Source organism: Mus caroli, unplaced genomic scaffold, assembly GCF_978045245.1.
Source record: "Mus caroli unplaced genomic scaffold, Mus_caroli_1 scaffold_1, whole genome shotgun sequence".
NCBI classification, from domain to species: Eukaryota; Metazoa; Chordata; class Mammalia; order Rodentia; family Muridae; genus Mus; species Mus caroli.
Genome location: NW_028227256.1, coordinates 127,283,646 through 127,289,645, shown reverse-complemented (window position 1 = coordinate 127,289,645; position 6,000 = coordinate 127,283,646). Strand labels below are relative to the sequence as shown.

At 43.3% G+C, this 6,000-nt stretch overlaps 1 long non-coding RNA gene across 1 annotated transcript in view; it reads left to right on the top strand.

Annotated features, from left to right (window-relative positions):
- The first annotated feature begins 1,204 nt into the window (after nucleotides 1-1,204).
- The window catches only part of LOC110300820 (uncharacterized), a 27,936-nt gene continuing 23,140 nt past the window's right edge, over nucleotides 1,205-6,000 (top strand). Inside the window, exon 1 of the long non-coding RNA XR_002378638.2 lies at nucleotides 1,205-1,585. This is a non-coding gene — a long non-coding RNA (uncharacterized LOC110300820). The remainder of the gene's footprint in view (nucleotides 1,586-6,000) is intronic.

Genomic DNA, 6,000 nt, shown 5'->3' with positions numbered 1-6,000 from the left:
ATTCTGTAGCCCAGACTGGACTTGAACTTGTGATCTTCCTGCCTAAAACCTCTAAGTAGCTTAGATACCAGAGTTGTCACACCTGACTTCTCTTTGCCTGGTCCTTATTTTCAGCAGCTCACAGGGCTTTTCAAGTTAAAGGGGAAAACGCAATCCATGAGGAAGAAGTCCTTTCATTTCCTGTTCTTTCCTGATTGTATTCCCTTTTCTGTCCACGGTCTCTCTCGCCCAGACCTGGAGAAGTGCTGACCTTTCCCAAGAACCCATTCTTCTTTACTAGACCGTGTCTCATCCACTTTCATTCTAGAGCCTCCTTCCGACCACTTTCCTCATTCTTCAACTGACTCTTTCCTTCTAGCATGTGATCAAGTTCAAATCTATTTTTTTAAAGCAAAGGATACAAAGATACCTTGACCCTTGGTTAGTATTGGTCAACTTCCCTGGCTTGCTTTCTCTCCACCTTTCTAGCTCAGTTTAATGCTATGCTCCCTGAATTTCCCACATCCTCCAGTTAATTGTCCATGTTCACCTCTCCACTGAGCTGAGCTTGGTAGAACACACGTGCCATGCCAGTGCTTGGGAATCAAGATCAGGAGGAGTGTGAATTCTAGGCTTGCTCAGCCTATACAGCAACACGTGGCCTCAAAATAAACAAACCAGGGCTTGGAGAGATAGCTCAGTGGTCAGAGGACTGAATACTCTTCTAGAAGACCTAGGTTCAATTCCCAGCACCCACAGGGCAGCTCACAATCATCTATAACACACTCAAACAGACATACAGGCAGGCAAAACACTAATACACATAAAATAAAAAATTATAAACAAAACGAACAAACAAACCAACCAAATTAACCTCCATGGAGACAGTTTGTGCTGGGATTATTAGGGACTTCTTTTCCAGCCTCCGTCCCTGCCAGCCCAAAATAGGTTAGCTGAGTTTCAGGTGTCTACAGTATTTTCAGTGCTGGCCACATCTTCTTTTAGAATGTTCCAGAGAACACCTTCATCTAGTCATTAAATAAATATTTGCTGAATACTTGTCCTGTGCCAAGAATCCTTCTGCAAGGTGTACAAAGTCTTTGTTTTCATAATGTTTATATTAGGTTTATAGAAAGAGGAAGTAAATAAAATGAAACAAATCAATAAACAAGGAGAGATAAGACTGTGGCAAATGCCACACAGGCAATACAATGAAAGCAAAGACTGGGGTCACCTTTAGAGGACCCAGCAAATGTAACCAGAGCCCCAAAGAGTGGTAAGGAGCTGCTGTAAAAAGACAGGGAAAGAGAATCCCCACAGAAAGGATGTTGGGGCAGAGTTCCCCAGCTGGTTCAAACTTGATGTTCTTAAAGGCGAGCATGCAGGTACATCTCTGGAATCTATGAGGACGAGCTCACAGCCGGGTTGCCAACTGTGTCAAAGAAGACTACTGTGAGAAGAAACAAACACTAAACCGAAACCGCATCACAACACAAGAAGGCCTACTGAATCTGCCACAAAGAGCACCACTAGTGACTCAGAAACTCATTTTCAGGAGTCTTAGGGCACATTTGTGTTTTAAGAAGTGAAAAGGCGTGACATTAAGGTGGGTAAGAAGATGTTGTGACTACTTCACGAAGCATTTCCAGGTAGAGTACAGCAGACTGACCAGAGCTCGGTGTCCCACACTCCACACCCACAGGTGAAGTTAACTTGGAGACTTGGGGTGCACGGGTGGTTAAAAGCACTTTTTACTCTTCCAGAGGACACTAGTTCAATTCTAAAAGTCCACATTGGCAGGAACACAGTGTGTTCTAGGGACTTTTACACACACACACACACACACACACACACACACACACACACACACACACTTTTAGCAACTTTAATTTTGATTAGTTAAAATGAAACATACTTAAAAGTTTGGTCCTCACTGAGGTGAACTAGCTAGTTTTAGGTCTTTGTGTAGCTCCATGGAGCTAGTGGGTACTCAGCTGGGCAGAGCAGGTGTAGTGTGGCTTTTTTAATCTTTGGGGAAAGTTCTAGTGGACAATCATGCCTTTGAGAAAGTGATGCTAAGTTAAATTTTTTCTTCTTCTTTGGCTTAGTTTGATTGCTCTCTCTCTCTCTCTCTCTCTCTCTCTCTCTCTCTGTATGTGTGTGTATGTGGTTGAACCCAGGGCTTTACACTTGCTACACAACAAGTAGATTGCCCCTGAGCTCCATCCCCAGCCCTTTAAGTTTTTGAGACCGGGTCTCACTAAGGTGCTCGTTGGTCTTGAATTCACCCTATATCCCAGTAAGGCCTTGAACTATGACCCTCTTGCTTCCGTTCTCAAGTATCTGATTATAGTACTTGAGAATATAAGATTATAGTCATGCGCCAGCGTATCCAGGTTGTCTGCTGTTAAGTTTTCTATATGAAGGGGACTAAGCACATTCGTGATTATGTCAAAATACAGGGTGCAAATATTAGGTTTCAGAGGCAGTCTAGAGAGGTGGCAGAAGGAGACCCGGCAAAAATAAACAGATCTTGCTGTTTATTTCAAACAGCAAGGGGCAGACACAGCAGGAAAAGGGTGTCTATGAAAGGGAAGGGGACACTTGGAGTTTATATGGGGGTGTTGGAGAGTGGGAAGTTAACCCTTTGCTTCAGGGACCTATGTGTCAGCTCCCTGGTTCTCCCTCCTGGGGTTGTTTGTCCTGACCAGGCTGTTTTATCTTCAGACGCTGCCTTTGTCCTGGTTATCAGGATGCAGGTGATAGTGGGTGACCGAGTTAGGCAATAACTGTGATGAGGGAAGGGCTGGAGTTTCAACATGGAGACAGGGGATTTCAGCATGCCTTGGGAGAACACAGTTCCTTGCTCAGGGTCTGGCAGCGTCTGTTCAACGTTATTCCAGCGCTGAGTTCTCTTTCTTTAACCACCTTCAGATGTCAGCAACTGAGACCCATCCAGAACACCACTCCTCCTTCGACAAAGGTCACCCTTACTCAGTCAACTCTCTCCTGTTTTGGTGGTTGTTGCTAGGATGTCTTCCTTCCTTATGATCCTGGGGCCACGCCATCCAGTAGTTGTATAACAGGTTTTCAATTGACAAACCCCAGATGGACTCCCCACCCCCACCTCCCCTCCCCCAGTACAACCCCTACAGCATTTCTATCCACAATGCGGGTGTCAGTTTGAACTCTTCTTTCTCCTTTATCATTATACCCCATTGTTCTCTAAGAGGCAAGTTAGAGTTGAAAACACATTTAGAATTGTTATCCTCACCCCTGTCTTTACTGGTTTGGAGTTCTGGGGGATGCATCAGTTAGAAGAATGCTCATGCCCCAGCTATTTTCTGTATGCTTTCGTGAGCTCTTTGAGGGATCCTGATAGGGAGTTCCAACTGGAAGACAGAACAACAGCAAGAGGTCATGTTCTTCCTAAACTAGCCCCAAAACTCATGACCTGGACCCAGAGTGCGCTAGGTCCAGCAGGCCCATAGAGTTGATGGCCACTCCCAGGTCATTCTCTCTCTCCCACTCCTGAGTTGGCCAAAGCCCACTTTGGTTCCACATTCTTCCACATGACCTCATTAGCTAAGCTAAGAGTGGAGGTGACATTTCCAGACACTGTCAACATATATACTCATATCCCGATGTTACAGGTAGAGAGTAGAGTAGCCACAAGAGTGGTCTTTCGAGAGGTCTTTTATACCAGACCACATACGTTGAGTTGGTCAATATTGACCTGTTGAAAAGATGGCAGAGAAGACACAATTTTAAGAATTTTGTTTAAAAAGACAGAAATCAAGTAACGTTCAGATTTGTTACAATAACAAATAACTGAAATAGTCACTCTATAAAGATAAAAGGGTTGCTTGAGAGAATAGCTTCAAAGGCTCCAACAACTGGGCGATTTTCTTTACTTCCTTTTTATTTTTTAATCTGTATAGTAATTTTATTTTCTTTCTTTTTTTTTCCTTTTTTTTAATTAGGTATTTTCTTCATTTACATTTCCAATGCTATCCCAAAATCCCCATACCCTCCCCACTATTCTCCCCCCACCCCACTCCTACTTCTTGGCCCTGGCGTTACCCTGTACTTAGGCATATAAAGTTTGCAAGACCAATGGGCCTCTCTTTCCACTGATGGCAAACTAGGCCATCTTCTGATACATATGCAGCTAGAGACACGAGCTCCAGGGGATACTGGTTAGTTCATAATGTTGTTCCACCTATAGGGTTGCAGATCCCTTTAGCTCCTTGGGTACTTTCTCTAGCTCCTCCATTGGGGGCCCTGTGATCCATCCAATAGCTGACTGTGAGCATCCACTTCTGTGTTTGCTAGGCCCTGGCATAGTCTCACAAGAGACAGCTCTATCTGAGTCCTTTCAGCAAAATCTTGCTAGTGTATGCAATGGTGCCAGCGTTTGGAAGCTGATTATGGGATGGATCCCCTGATATAGCAGTCTCTAGATGGTCCATCCTTTCGTCACAGCTCCAAACTTTGTCTCTGTAACTCCTTCCCTGGGTGTTTTGTTCCCAATTCTAAGAAGAGGCAAAGTGTCCACACTTTGGTCTTTGTTCTTCTTGAGTTTCATGTGTTTTACAAATTGTATCTTATATCTTGGGTATTCTAAGTTTCTGGGCTAGTATACACTTATCAGTGAGTACATATCAAGTGAGTTCTGTTGTGATTGGGTTACCTCACTCAGGATGATGCCCTCCAGGTCCATCCATTTGCCTAGGAATTTCATAAATTCATTCCTTTTAATAGCTGAGTAGTACTCCATTGTGTAAATGTACCACATTTTCTGTATCCATTCCTCTGTTGAGGGGCATCTGGGTTCTTTCCAGCTTCCGGCTATTATAAATAAGGCTGCTATGAACATAGTGGAGCATGTGTCCTTCTTACTGGTTGGAACATCTTCTGGATATATGCCCAGAAGAGAGGTATTTCGGGATCCTCTGGTAGTACTATGTCCAATTTTCAGAGGAACTGCCAGACTGATTTCCAGAGTGGTTGTACAAGCTTGCAATCCCACCAACAATGGAGGAGTGGTCCTCTTCCCCCACATCCTCGCCAGCATCTACTGTCACCTGAATTTTTGATCTTAGCCATTCTGACTGGTGTGAGGTGGAATCTCAGCGTTGTTTTGATGTGCATTTCCCTGATGATTGAGGATGCTGAACATTTTTTTCAGGTGCTTCTCAGCCATTCAGTATTCCTCAGGTGAGAATTTTTTGTTTAGCTCTGAGCCACATTTTTTTAATAGGGTTATTTGATTTTCTGGAGTCCACCTTCTTGAGTTCTTTATATATATTGGATATTAGTCCCCTATCTGATTTAGGATAGGTAAAGATCCTTTCCCAATCTGTTGGTGGTCTTTTTGTCTTATTGACAGTGTCTTTTGCCTTACAGAAGCTTTGCAATTTTATGAGGTTCCATTTGTCTATTCTTGATCTTACAGCACAAACCATTGCTGTTCTATTCAGGAATTTTCCCCCTGCGCCCATATCTTCGAGGCTTTTCCCCAGTTTATCCTCTATAAGTTTCAGTGTCTCTAGTTTTATGTGGAGTTCCTTGATCCACTTAGATTTGACCTTAGTACAAGGAGATAGGAATGGATCAATTCACATTCTTCTACATGATAACCTCCAGTTGTGCCTGCACCATTTGTTGAAAATGCTGGGTTTTTTTCCACTGGATGGTTTTAGCTCCCTTGTCAAAGATCAAATGACCATAGGTGTGTCGGTTAATTTCTGGGTCTTCAATTCTATTCCATTGGTCTACTTGTCTGTCACTATACCAGTACCATGCAGTTTTTATCACAATTGCTCTGTAGTACAGCTTTAGGTCAGGCATGGTGATTCCAGCAGAGGTTCTTTTATCCTTGAGAAGAGTTTTTGCTATCCTAGGTTTTTTGTTATTCCAGATGAATTTGCAAATTGCCCTTTCTAATTTGTTGAAGAATTGAGTTGGAATTTTGATGGGGATTGCACTGAATCTGTAGATAGCTTTTGGCAAGATAGC